Here is a 15420-nt window from a genome sequence, read left to right as displayed (position 1 = left end):
TCACTGCAGATATGTGAATTATGTAGCACATACATTTTGAGTTTAACGTTAATGTATAACATTACAAACTAGGGAATGGATTTTATCAAATTCATGTTAGCTGATTTGATGCTTGGTGTAACGTTAGCAAAGTCGCTGATCTTAGCTTCTAGCTTACAATGTGCATTTCTTCAGATAACTGTCATTAGGTGATGCATGTAACATGCTCTAAATAGGCAGTGGTTTATCTAACTTAGTCACGTACTTATTATCTGTTTTATTTTCAGAACCACACATGGCCAAATTGGGGCTGAACCGAGGACTTTTGGAGCTGAATATGATGCAATAAAACTAGAGAAATGTTAAAAACAGACCACGTAGCATGTGTTTAGGGTTGCCTAGCAACAGAAGTGACTACTTAATTTGTAAAGCAAAACGATCTAGCTCTACATTGCAGAAGAAATAAGGATACTGCTTCTTCATGACTTGTTTAAATGTTATTGACATTTTTATTTGACGCATGCTCGCGTTTAAAAGTGTCACTGTCCCCTATGTCACAGCAGCTCCTTGTGGAAACAGCAAAGAAGAGTGCACATCCGATGAGATTTCTGACGAGGAGCAGAAGATTTCTGCCTTACCAGAGCCTTACTGTTTAAGAATAAAAAATGATATGGAATAGAAACATCTGGAATCTATTTATTTCAGCTTAAATTTGGCTACAAAGAGCATTCATAGTCTAGAGAAAACGATACATTTTTCTTTATCTGCAATGTTCCAGGAAGATAGGCTTACATAGGCTATTTTTAGGCTGTCCCTGTTTGATCACAGGTCCAAGAAAACGCCTTAGAGCGGATATAACGTCAATGCATTCTAGTTATATTTCATGTACTTTATTACATGTTGAGTTTTGCTTCCCAGCCTGCATTGCGATTCAATTACGTATTTTTGGCTATTATTCGTTTTTTTTATTTTGAAACAATATGGGATGAACAATTTATCTTAGGCTAGCCTAGGCCTACTCTGATGATGTTTTGAACAATATGCTACGGGATATGCCCATTAAAACGTCGTATTAGTTTAGAAAAAGACACCGTAGATGTGAAAGCAGCACATGCTAGCCCGGTATAAAGGTCCATGTCTACTCATCATTAGTGTAATGCATAAGGAGGATGTGATTTCATACATGACTGGCCGACGTGGAAATATGAGGTAGGTGTAATTGATTGTGTAATTGTCATACAAGTCATAAATGCGTGTTCATGTTACAACAACCTCTCTCCTAGCAGCGATGAAGCCTACAGGATGTAATACCGCTAAATCACGTTTCATGTTTTTTTTTACCATAAATATAATAAATATAAGGCTACACAATACAGCACAGCAGGCTACACAATACAGCACAGCAGTGAGCTCCACAATACAGCACAGCAGGTGTGATGCGTGAGCTACACAATACAGCACAGCAGGCCCGGTGGGATGCGTGAGCTACACAATACAGCACAGCAGGCCCGGTGTGATGCGTGCGAGTGGAGAAGCTGTGCATGACACGTGTTGCGCAGATGACATGACAAATGACATTTTGTAACTCTGAGCCTAACTTGTATAACTTTGTACACACTTGTTACTTAGGCCTACTTTGTTAAATATATAATATTTCTGGCATAGCTTTAGCTCCCCACCCAAGTAGGCTAATGATTTAAAAAAAAAAAAAATGCTTGGTAAACTCTAATTGATACGCCCTGCACTGGAATTTCCTGCATTTCCTGACCCCACCCGGGTTCTCTCTGACCTGTATCATTTCCAGATCCCACCCCGGGTACTCTCCCTCTCTTGCTCTCTGTGACTCTTTTCACAGTCCAATCAGATTAAAGCCGTCCCTGCTGAAAAAAACAGCCTGACCCTCTTAAGGTGGTTTGCTGGTTGACCAGCTTGTTAGATAGATACAGTGGGCAGTGCTTTGACTTGGCCAGCTTCACTTGTGGTCCGCGCGTGGGATCACGCGACTTTAATTTGTATTTTTCCAGTGAGACGCTGCAACAACCCAAACAACCAGTAGATGGCTCAAGTGAGCAGGGTGTCTCGTAAAAAGAAATGGAGCTGGGAACCCCTACACAGACTTCACTACAGACTTTAGCAGACTGGTTTAGAAATAATTTAATAGCCAGAAATATGCCTGCCCTGCCCTAATAAAGAAATATTTGGTTAACTGCGAGTGAATCCCGTTTGCAGCCGTAGAAAAAACGCAGGACAAATTAAACATTCTGGTTTTCTCCGAGTGCAACGATGATAGACAGACATCATTTGGACAAAATATAGAGCATATTAACCTCTGTTGCTCAGCCAAATGCCTTCCTGTTACGTCCTGTTATCATGGAGTTACAGGAGATAAACGATTTTTGATGGTCACAAGTTTACTTCATTAGCGGTTTATTTTTTTTATTATTATTATTAAAGAGTGTTTTTCATTTAAAGGTTTGACTTCGTGCTTATTCAGTAGAGCATCCTGAATTTCCCCTCGGGGATCAATAAAGTATCTATCTATCTATCTATCTATTTAGTGCTATCCCCAATCCCAGACGTTCACATTGCATGTTTGTTTGTAATGGGTGCAACCGCGAGATAGGCTATGCGTTTGACGGCAATGAGTTGTTAACAGACATGAACCAAGACATATAGCCCAGCAGCAATCTAGGGACTGTTCGTTATTTATTGAAGGGGCCACCGGAGGAATTTTGAGTGCTTCAGTTGCAAGTTGCATGACCCTCTCTTGCCTGCTAGAAATTGTTCAATGACCCTCCGACAGAATTGTTAAAAAAGACATGACCCTCCCCTGCCAATTGTCGCTGTCTTCCGCCCGCGCCACAGCCACACACTGTGATAACGTTCTTAAATCAATCTTTCCCGTGAGCTTGCATGCTACCAGTCCTTCCTTTTCAAATGTGTTGCGCCTGTTTGCACAATTTCACTAATAATCATATGTGATTAATAATATGACAAATAATCCCTGTGCACGGGGACCGAAACAATGCATGCCAACTTTTTCCGTGTTTATCACGTATTTTAACTTTCCCCCGCTGTCTTGCCGTTTTAATGTTTTCCCGTAGAATATCCCATATTTTAATACTCTCATAACAGCCCTGTCATCGGGCCTGTCTCTGTGTTGCCCTGTTGCTACCCCTTGCCCTTCCAACGAAACAGATGTCTTCAAATCATCGTTTTCCTTGCTTGAAGGCGAACTTAGAGTGATGTTAACCTATTTAAGTTTAACGGCGCGATTGCCGTGAGAGCACGATTCATTGGCGCTTGCATGTTCGGCCTTATGTCTACGTGCGCACCTGAGGCTACTCCGCTACAAGAGAAAGAATTTCCCCAGTTTGTATGTTCACTGCAAGTTGGCCTACCATAACTTACCAACTCTGCACTGTAGACCCTATCTGGCTATTTATATTTTTCTGTGAAATAAGCAAATGTATTTGTTCAACTTTATGAAGCAGAATTACGCATAGGCTACTTGGAACATAATACATTTAACAAAGGACAGATGTATGTTGCTAGTGACAAAATATTAACTCTCAGTGTTTTACGATGTCTTTGTCATAGGTAAGTGTTTTTCCCCATGCATTTATTCTAGGTTACTGTCAGTGACTGACGCGAGAGAAGCGGGGTCTGTGTTGTGTTGTTGCGTTGCGTTAATTTATTTTCATTGGGCATACCGTGCCGTCCACAGCTCTTCAGTTCTGACAAAGCCAAAATTACTCCTTTTGAAACAATGAGTGCAGGAAGCGCGTTTGTATGGTTATATTGCTTGACGGGGGGATCCCAAGCAGCTATCTACTTTGAGAACATTTCAATTCACCCGACACTAATATATAATATAATAATATAAATATAATATATATAATATAAATATTTGAATATAATTATATTCAAAATGTTGAAAACTATTTTGGCATAGACTATAAAGCAGTTTAATTAAATGGAATGTTAGTTGTAAACAAACGAGCTACTTGGTGAGGCTTGGCCTCACAGATGCGCTCGTGCCTTAGATGGCAGGAAAAATCTTCACGATAGGCCTATTAACTAACCACCCGATTCACGTTGGCTGGGGGGAAGAGGGGCCATCAGACATTTGTGCCCAGTTAATCCCGCCCTGTCCCCAACAAACCACACCTTCCCATCTCTGACAGCTTAAAAGAAGTCAAGAGGACTCCTTACTCACAGACCTATTCACAAACCTGCAGCATTTTGCCGTGTTTTGAAATCCTATGCAGCTACAGGAGCTTCCAATCGTGAGAAAGCAATTTTGCATTGTAGGCATAACTAGCATGCAATAACGCTGCCAACAACAACCAAAACTAGGCTAATCATTGTCAGCATGTCAATTAAATGTAACATTATTGTGAATCAAATTAAAATGTGTAGGCATAGTAACAGAATAATTTAATAATGTTACAAAGATACTACATCAATCCGTATGTTTCATTATCATCATCTCTGATAATGCTCTAAACTGGTTTCAAACCTACATTACTGGCAGAGATTTTTAGGTCCCCTGCTATTTTCTCTATATATGCTTCCATTGGGAAACGTCATAAGTCAGCATAATGTAAACTTCCACAGCTACGCAGATGATACCCAATTGTATATTTCTGTGGAGCCAACTAACCCAGATGGCCTTTGCTCCCTCACTGCATGCCTAACCTCCATTAATCAGTGGATGAGCAAAAACTTTTTGAAACTAAATGATGACAAAACAGAGGTACTTCTGGTTGGACCAAAACTAAAGCGAGATATTATTCTTAGTAATCTGGGGAACTTGGCACACCAGGTCAAACCAAAAGTAACAAGCCTCGGTGTCATCTTAGATGCAGAGTTAAGTTTTAAGCCCCATATCAGTAAAGTTACTCAGACAGCCTATTTCCACTTGAGAAACATTGCCAAAGTGCGGCCCTTTTTAACTCAACAAGATGCAGAAAAACTAATTAACGCCTTTATCACTAGCAGGTTAGACTACTGCAATGCACTTTTCACTGGTCTTCCCAAAAAACATCTAAAGAAATTGGCACTCATACAGAACTCTGCGGCTAGAATTTTAACTAAGACCAAGAAGAGAGAACACATCACCCCTGTGTTGGCTGAACTGCACTGGCTCCCTATTTCCTATTTCCTATAGAATTGATTTTAAGGTTATGTTAATTACTTACAAAGCTCTGAATGGCATAGCACCTTCATATATCTCTGAGCTTTTAATATCTTATCAACCACAAAGGAAACTTAGATCATCCAATTCTAATCTTTTAATCGTACCCAAAGTGCTCCACAAACAAAGTGGAGAAGCTGCGTTTATCCATTATGCCCCCAAACTATGGAACACCCTGCCTCTGTACATCAAGCAGGCGAGTTCAGTAAATATTTTTAAAAAAGATCTGAAAACATACCTGTACAGGAAAGGTTTTAGTTAACTCATCTTATCCTGTAGACTACTTTTTCAGATTATTCTACATCTGCTACTATTGGAGGGCGCAGCCAGCCAGAAGCAGATGGGCTCCCCCTATTAAGTCAGGTTTTGCTCAAGGTTTCTTCCTGGAATATGGGAGTTTTTCCTTGCCACAGTTGCCATATGGCGTGCTTGTGGGGGGTAAGAGGGTTAAGGCTGCCAGTCTTTTCTATATTTTTGATATGTTGCTGAGTAGATCATAAACAGCAAAGAAAAGTGATTGATAATGACTGACTGACTATTATTATGTTACATGCTTCAAATGTAAAGCACTTTGAGCTGCATTCTGTGTATGAAAGGTGCTATACAAATAAAGCTTATTATTATTATTATTAGGCTACTAGGCTGTTTTGCCTTGATTCATTTAGGCTAGGCCTTTTTATTCAGGGCCGTATTCACAAAGAATTTTAAGGCTAAAAGTAGCTCCTAACTGGCGAATTTAGGAGCAACTCCTAAAAATAATGGGCGTTTCACTCCTAACTTTAGGACTCCTAATTTTTTCACAAAAAGTAATTCACGAAGCATTTTAGACCTAAAAGTAGCACCTAAGTCTGGGACAGCTTAAGTCGAGAGGACTCCTAACTCACTAAGACCTATTCATAAACAGCTTTTTTGTGGCATTTTACGTTGATGTTTTGAAATGCGTAGCCTATGCGCAACAGGAGCTTCCAATCGCGAGGGAACAATTTTGCATTCATAAAAGGGATGCAATAATGCCACCAACAACAACCAAAACTACTCATTGTTAACATGTAAATGAAATGTAACATTTCATTGTGAATCAAATTCTCCTCTTTGCAAACGTAGCCTAGGCATATGGTGACAGATTAATTTAATAATGTTGCAAAGGTAGGCTACTGCATCAATCCATAGGCCTATGTTTCATTAGGCTACTAGGCTATTTGTTTTGCCTTACTCTTTATTCATTTAGGCTAGGCCTTTTCATTCAGTTATTAATCATCTTCCGTCCTTCGCACTACTTGTGTAGCGCACGCATTCTCCGACCTGTCACCTGTCACTCATCATCGGAAGAGAGGTGTTTGGAATTCCCGCGTTACAATCGTCAGCCAATCAAGGTGGTCACTTCAGTCAAGCTCGTGCATGAGTAATGACGTCATCCATAGCCACGAAGACTCACTCCTAGTTTAGGAGTTGTCTGAAAGGCTTTGTAAATAACTTTTAAGAGAAAACTCCAAGCTAAAATCTTTAAGTGCGATTTAGGAGTAGCCTACTCCTAGTAGTAAGATAAAAGCCTTTGTGAATAGCCTACGGCCCCAGTTATTCATCATCTTCCGTCCTTGTGTAGCGCACGCATTCTGAGACCTGTCACCTGTCACTCATCATCGTAAGGGAGGTGTTTGGAATCATGCCCGCGTTACAATCATCAGCCAATCAAGGTGGTCACGCTTGCCCATTTACCCAAATTAATGGTCGAATATTACTGATGATCATTGTTATTTAAGAACATGCAGTGTGCGTAGGGTACCAAAAACATCTTGCTCGTAAAAAAGCATCATAACGCACATTCTGGCGGGTCTGTTATTTACTGTAGGCTGCGCAAACCACAGACCTTTATTTTGGGCATTCATTCATTCATTCATTCAACCTTTATTTATTTTCGGAGGGTCATTGAAGGAAGCCCTCATTTTCAATGAGGCCGAGATTGCGAAGCAAAGCGCTCCACAAACAAGACAACATTCGAGGCATTCTGTTGAAGAATTTTATATAAAGCCTGCGCTAACAGTAATCCTCCTGCCCCTGATAGGCCTACCACAGCTGTGGATAGTGTGGAATGTTCAAGTAATAACACAATCCAATGTGTGTCTCAATTGTCCCCTGCTGACCACCTCACACATTTCTCTAGATTTTGCAACGAACTTACATGACACAATGCCATAAAATATGCCAGTTTTAGGACACAGAATAATGTTTGTAATGATACCAGGTAGGCCTACGTTTAACAGTAACAAGTGTAATGAGCTATTCATTGTCGAAGGTGCATGGTGAAGTGAAATTCTTACTTTGGAAAACAAACATTTGCCGATATCATCGCCGATCATCTTGCAATCTTGCAATATTGCAACAGATTCTGTGTTCTGGACTGCAGGTAACTTGTTAAGCCAGTGGTTCTCAAACTTTTATTTCATTCCCCACTTTGATCAAGGGGCATGACTGATGATAGTGGAGATAACGTGTTATCCCGAGGCTTTTGCAAGTCAGCATCTTCGACGGTAGTCTATTAAAAATATAAGTTTTCGATGTCCCAAACGGAGAGCCATACTTTATTGTTTTTAACAATCTCTATGCTACTCACAAAAATGTAGGCATGGGGACATGATGAAGTAGGCTATCCAACTGTCGTGTGTTAAATTATTGTGATTACGAGCCAGTGGTTTTCAAACATTATGCGTGACTCGGACATCTAACTGCAACAGGCTCATATCGTCCTCGCATTCGCAAAATGAGGACCAGTGTTTTGTCAAATTGCAAATAGCTATTCGTTTTAACTATTTTTTTATGATAGTATGAAGTGCTTTTTGTATAGGCTACTATCTTAAAGGAGAATTCCGGTGTGATATTGACCTAAAGTGTATTGAAACATGATACCGAGTGTGAACGTATGTCTCATAGCCCATCTCGACTTGTCCCCTGCACTCCAAAATCTGGCGCTAGTTAGCCGATGCTACCAACAACTTTTTCAGTAGTGGTGCTTCGGCATCGGGCTAGCCATGCAAATAAATCACTGTTTTACACCCATTTATGAGGCTCAATGTATCTCCACACTTCATTGGTAGACTTCCTAGGGCCCTGACATTTAAAACGAGACATTGAGAACTTTGAAAAAGCACTGGTAGTTTACTTACAAGACGATTTATACAGACAGTATCTTCACGAAGTTTAACGTTTGCAGCCATCTTGAATTTAGTCACGATAAGTCGAGCAAGGAGTAAGAATGAACAGGTATGATAAGGGATCAGATTCCAAAAATAATTCAGTGGAAATGCATGGATTCCAGTTTCTTCCAGTAGCAGCAACTGGAATCCATGCATTTCCACTGAATTATTTTTGGAATCTGATCCCTTATCATAGCTGTTCATTCTTACTCGTTGCTCGACTTATCGTGACTAAATTCAAGATGGCTGCAAACCCTAAACTTCGTGAAGATACTGTCTGTATAAATCGTCTTGTAAGTAAACTACCAGTGCTTTTTCAAAGTTCTCAATGTCTCGTTTTTAAATGTCAGGGCCCTCGGAAGTCTACCAATGAAGTGTGGAGATACATTGAGCCTCGTAAATGGGTGTAAAACAGTGATTTATTTGCATGGCTAGCCCGATGCCGAAGCACCACTATTGAAAAAGATGTTGGTAGCATCGGCTAACTAGCGCCAGATTTTGGAGTGCAGGGGACAAGCCGAGATGGGCTATGAGACATACGTTCACACTCGGTATCATGTTTCGATACACTTTAGGTCAATATCACACCGGAATTCTCCTTTAATCTTGGAATATGGGGAGGGAAGTGGCGCGTCTGCAGTCAGCCAAATATGAATGTAATTCTGCGGCATAAAGCTGATGTATTTGTTTACTGTACAGAAAAATAAAAATGACATGTCAAGCAGTCAATTGACTACATTGCAGTCAAGAAGTAGGGGAAATTAATAAAATAAATACAAAACCAAAACGTGGGTCATAGTTGTCTAAGCTTCTATTGCGTAGCCTGTTAAAAACGTCGCCAGATAGTATTAAATCGGCAACAACATTGTTTTCTGCAGAAGCCTACCCAAGGCTACAGATTAATTCTGAACAGTTATTTCTCTACTGGCTCAATTATCACACCACTGTTTTGATTTGCGTAGTTGCGTTAACCCCAACACTGACAATAATGTAGACAGCAAATTTCGATTTCGATTTTCGTTACCACCGTGTAGTCAAGCCTAAAGCCATACCCAAGTAGCCTAAATCGAGGTAATGTTTAATTATGCATGATTTATTTTGTTATTGAATTCGTAGGCTGGGATTACTCTCGGCAACAATTATGTTTAATGGTAGATCCTGCTTTTTCAGAAGGGACCGCAGGCAGAGTGATGTACAGTGGCAGAGCGACGCACAGTGGCTGAAAGTGGTACTAAAGCTTCACGCAGCTTCACGCCTCGTAATGCGCGAATGAAGTGGCCATTTGAAAGCGATGCCCACTGTATGAGGTGTCCAAAATGAAAGAAAACAGAACACTGGCAAAATACAGTCTCAAGTCCAAATCACATTATCAGTGGTGAGAAGAATGTTGATAAATTCATTGTTACTGCAAGGCAAGTGCTGATCTATATTTACATTTAATAATGATACATTTCACGTGAAACACAGATCCAATTGAATCAGGTTAACACTGGAATGGAACACTTTTATTAAAATATTTACATTCACTTGAATTTTGTTTTGGTCAAGTCATTACTGAATAATGGAAAATAATATTGTTAGCTTTTGTCTGTCCAGACCAGCAGTGGACAGTAGAGCCTACACTGCTTACTTCACCAAACAATTAGTAATAGAAACTACTTTCCCTAGCTAAGAAAGTACTTAGCCCTCTGACTAATGTTGTATGTGTAATTCAACTTGATTTGCATTTCAATGAAAATTCTGAAATTTTTCCGTTTCACTAGTCTCTTGAATTATAGAATGTCTTACAGACATTGGATCCAAAGCTTGTGGGAAACATTTTGAAAAGGGCAAGAAAAAAGATCCCTATGTCCAAAACCCCACAGTAGAAGGCCTCCAATGCATACTTACCCTTGCTCAGCAGAGAGAGAGATGGTGATGACCATAAAACTCTGGCTCCATATACAGATGATATTTTCTCCAAAATCAAAGTTTCATATCATGTATAGCGAACTACTGCAGTAAGACAAAAATCAGTGAGCAGCAGCAAGTTGCAAATGTTGAGTTGAGAGTGAGAGCACATCTGCACCAAGAAGGCTGAGTAGGGCTGATGATACAACACAATTTCAAATGCGGAGAGATTGTTTCATTTGTGGGAAGGCCAGCTCTAAACCAGAACCTCTGACAGCAATTTCAACTGGAACAGTCGGAAGTACCAGAGACAAGGTCCTTCGGGCAGCTTCTGAAAGGCTTGTAGATGTACATCTTCGAATTCTTTCATGCCCAGATCTTTTTGCATGATACCAAATACCATAAAATGCCTTGCACACTACATCTTTAAATGAAATATAGCAGAAGCCATAGAAAAGAATGAAAAAAAAAACAGACCATATAGCTATGAGAACATACTAAAGACCATTGCTAAGCAAGAAGGTGTGTCAACACAAGAAATAGATCAAGGACAGTGGTGTCTACATCCCAACTGTTTTTTGAGTTGCTGAACATGGAATTGTTGATGCAGCCATCGACAACTTTTACCAAAATGAAGACACCCTGGATGGGAAGTGTACAACTCATGCTATGACGTCTGTTGTGTTCCGAAGAGGCCAAGTCTCCACAGCAGATAAATGCCTAACCCTCAGGTTAAGAGGTCCCTCACCACCTTAAACACGATTGATATGAATGGATGGAGATAAACTTTACAGGTACATTTTGTCCATTCTTTTACGCTTCACATCCAGGGTGTCTTCATTTTGGTCAAAGTTGCTGATGGCTGCATCACAAACTCCAGTGGGGCCAGTTGGGATGTAGACACCACTCTCTGTCCTTGATATCTGGTCTGCTGCAACAGATGTGAGAAGTGCCTAACTTCTGTATAGGAAACACAGTGTCCTATTGCACTGAGCTCATTGATGACTGTCTTACTACCAAACTCATGATGTATCAAAATGGGAAGTCCCAGTGTGATTGGCGTATGGATGTGACGGCTCTGTTCAATGAGATCATGACAAATTAACACACAGATTCTCCTTTGAAGCTGGGTCATCACCACATGTTTGGAAATTTCTGTGGGCATGTTAATCAACACACCAGTTCACAAAGTCATACAGGATGTTGGGTACATACTTGCTGCATTGGAAACATAATAGACAGTCACTGCTGACATATTACTCACTGTAATGCTCTACCTGATCCATGTGTTTCCTCAATATGTCTGCAGCCCTGTGTAATATTTGGATTTCGGGAAAGACTCTGACTTGTCTGTGGAAGCGTAGTCTCAGTCTACTGTTATTTCTGTGAGTTTAGCAGCTTCCCTCAGTGCACAATATGGTCATACTATCTGAGCAGATCAGATCTGACTGTCTTGGACGTGGAACAAATGCAAGCCTGTCTTTGTAATGCTGTATCAGCTTTTCCTTTAGTTTCCAGGATCTCAGCCAATCATTGAGAATTTAAAAAACAGTTTAAACGTAGTTATGGAATTAAGACCTTTTCTATATTATCTCCCTGTAATAACAACCCAGCCTTTCCCCCATCCTTACAGGACAAAACATTTGAGGTTTGGCGCAAGAGAGGCATTGTGGTATTTAAAGATCTTTACATAGACAAAGTATTTGCCTCTTTCCCTCAACTATCCCAAAACTATCAGCTTCCTAAAGCTCACCTTTTTAGGTACTTCCAGATTCGGGATTTTGTGCGAAAAAACTTTAAAGAATTTCCAGCTATCCCTACGGAGACACCTCTTCATAGAATACTGCAAACGAATCCCCACAAAAAAGGAGTAATTTCCTCCTTATATGCACGCATTACAGAATTGGCATCTTCAGAAGATTGTCAGTGCGACGACAATGGGAGATAGACTTGAGGACTGGACTGAAGTTCTAAACAGAATCCACACCTCTTCCATCTGTGCACGCCACAGCCTCATCCAACTTAAATTTATTCACAAAGTTTATTGGACTAAAGCCAAACTCTCTAAGATAAAACCTGACATTGACTCTACATGTGATAATGTAGATGCAGACAAGCTCCAGCTACACTGATGCACATGTTTTGGCAATGCCCAGAATTAATAACATTCTGGAAGTCCATATTCAGCTTTATTTCAAATGCCCTAAAGCTTGAAACTGTCCTTGACCCCACCCCCTCCTTAGTCTCCCGCCTACTATAGTCACTCTTTCAAAATGCCAGAAAGATGCCCTAGCCTTTGCCACTCTAATTGCCAAAAGATCCATCCTTATGAGGTGGAAATCTCCACAGCCACCCTCTTATGTACACTGGATGAGAGACCTAATGAACTGCATCCACCTGGAGAAAATTAGGTATACTAGACTAAATAGGACAACGCAGTTCCATTCCATTTGGGATCCTTTTATATCTCTCTTCTCCTCTCTTAATTCCACAGAACTTATACCCCTACTAGATTCCCAAGTCTGACTCTCTTGGCGCCCCCGCTCACACACCCTTTGCCTATTGCACACATGTATCTTCAATCTTCAATCAAAAACTAAAGCCCTTTCTGACCATTTGTCACTAGCCTAATACATTTGATAGTGTTTGATCGTTGTTTTGGTATGAAGCATCTTTTACGTAGCCTAATGAATGCGCTCTAGAAAGTGAAAGTAGCCTAACCTAGACCTATATGCGCTCTGTGTCTGAGCTGTCTGTGCATGTCTGCAATTGATTACGTTCCTCAAATGGAGAACACATCAATCTCATGGTATTGTTTGCCCTAAAATGCATGAACATGCAAATTCAAAATCCCGCCGGTAGCCACGTTACATCTCCGTTTCATATTTGCCTAGGCTACTAGCCTACAATAAATGAATTGATCAAACTCAACTAACAACAGGTAAATCTACTGATTCGGTCATTGAGACTCTATGAATACGGAACAAACTTTCTGTCTTTTTGAAGTTTATTTTTGTATTCTGGGGTACAGTAGCCTAATTGCCTAATGTCTTGACAATAGTTTTTCTGACCGCTTGCTGTTTAAACTGACTGCGCTGCTCTGAACTTTCCTGCCAGGTTTATGACGTAAACCGCTACATCTCGGCTGTGGCATTGCCTAAACTCATCGTGTGGGAAATCAGATTATCTGTCAATATTGGGCTTTGAAAATAAGGGATAGGTATTTGCTCAGTAATAGTAGCCTACATTTTGTAACATTTATAGAGAAACCAAGGGGAAGTTAAATTAGAAATTAGAATCGTTGGAAATTGAAAACACATACAAAAAAAAGATTCGGGGCTTGAGCCCCCAAAGCCACCCCCTCGCTCCGCCAATGCTGGTCACACCAGCATAACCAGCTTCCTCAGATGGTCACGCCAGCATGTCCACCTGGTGGCCCAACCAGCTACACTAAAAGACCAGCAAGATCTGGAAGAAAACCGGCAGACCAGCTAAAACCAGCTACCAGCATAAGCTGGTTTCTAGCTGTTTTTTTCAGCAGGGTTTATACAAAATATATTAAAGAAATGTATGTGTGTGTGTGTGTTTTCCTGTTCCAAGGTCATAACCGTCAGGAGAGAGTGTGTGTGCGGGCGTACTCAGTCGTGGGTACCCAGGTGGAGAGGGTGGGTGTGGCCTTTCTCAGCTACGTCTCCAATGAGGCTCAGGAGCTGGCAGAGTTCCTGGTAACCCATAGCAACCAGCTGACAGCCTCCATTCACCAAGACCTGATTGGCAGATACCGTTTGACTGACCACAGCCTATGCACACAGATGGATAGCCAAGTAACTATGGCGACTGCAAATCTGCAACTGCCTTATACACTCCTGCTCTACAATACTCAAGGTACACACACAAACACACACACACATACACAGTTTTGCCAGCTGTTTAGATGTTAGTTTGGTAACACTTTATGGTTCATGAATTATTTGAACTATTTGCTTTTTCTGACACTAATAGGATTCATGCATTATCATACTGGATATGTAACTATCCCACCTCTTTGTAACATACACCTCAGGTGGCTTTAAACACCATGTTCTACTCTCTACACCTAACTAACTTATTCATCTATCATGTATACAGACCTTACTGTTCTGTACTGATCCTAGGCAGATGGGCCAGGCCCTTGAGTTGTGGATCTGCTCAAGGTTTCTTCCTATATGTATCTCCAATTCTAGGGATTTTTTCCTCGCCCCTGTTACTCATTCTTCCTCCTTCTATGATAGTCTAACACTCTGTAAAGCGCCTTGAGACAAGTGCAATGTTTTGGCGCTCTATGAGTGATATTAAATTGAAAATTTTAATTATCATGAATTAATTCATGATTTATGTATTCCTTCATTCCTTAAAGGAGAATTCCGGTGTGATATTGACCTAAAGTGTGTTGAAACATGATACCGAGTGTGAACGTATGTCTCATAGCCCATCTCGGCTTGTCCCCTGCACTCCAAAATCTGGCGCTAGTTAGCCGATGCTACCAACAGCTTTTTCAATAATGGTGCTTCGGCATCGGGCTAGCCATGCAAATAAATCACTGTTTTACACCCATTTACGAGGCTCAATGTATCTCCACACTTCATTGGTAGACTTCCGAGGGCCCTGACATTTAAAACGAGACATTGAGAACTTTGAAAAAGCACTGGTAGTTTACTTACAAGACGATTTATACAGACAGTATCTTCACGAAGTTTAGCGTTTGCAGCCATCTTGAATTTAGTCACGATAAGTCGAGCAACGAGTAAGAATGAACAGGTATGATAAGGGATCAGATTCCAAAAATAATTCAGTGGAAATGCATGGATTCCAGTTTCTTCCAGTAGCAGCAAATAGTAACCTCATACATGAACAGCACATCACCTAACGCATTAGGTACGGTGGGCACATCATTATGAATTATGATTAATTAAGCATGATCAGTGGGAACATCATTATGAATTATGATGTATCTCTAAACACGTCATTATTCACCACTGGTTTAACTGGTCATGCCAGCTTATGTTGGTCATTCTAGCAAACCAGCATGACCAGCTTGACAAAACCAGCTGAATTACCATCATAAGCTGGGAAAACCAGCTGAAGGTATGTTTTCACAAGAGTTTTGCTGGTCTAGCAGGT

The 15420-nt window shown here is 40.6% G+C and overlaps 1 long non-coding RNA gene across 1 annotated transcript; it reads right to left on the bottom strand.

The window, feature by feature from the left end:
• Positions 1 to 1810: 1810 nt before the first annotated feature.
• Positions 1811 to 14494, bottom strand: LOC121719475. The gene is made up of 3 exons (XR_006034268.1): positions 14313 to 14494; positions 11335 to 11336; positions 1811 to 1824 (listed from the first exon to the last, which is right to left on the bottom strand). It is a non-coding gene; the product is annotated as an uncharacterized LOC121719475 (long non-coding RNA).
• Between the last annotated feature and the right edge of the window lie 926 nt (positions 14495 to 15420).

Source organism: Alosa sapidissima, chromosome 1, assembly GCF_018492685.1.
Source record: "Alosa sapidissima isolate fAloSap1 chromosome 1, fAloSap1.pri, whole genome shotgun sequence".
NCBI classification, from domain to species: Eukaryota; Metazoa; Chordata; class Actinopteri; order Clupeiformes; family Clupeidae; genus Alosa; species Alosa sapidissima.
This window is presented reverse-complemented; position numbering and strand designations above follow the sequence as displayed.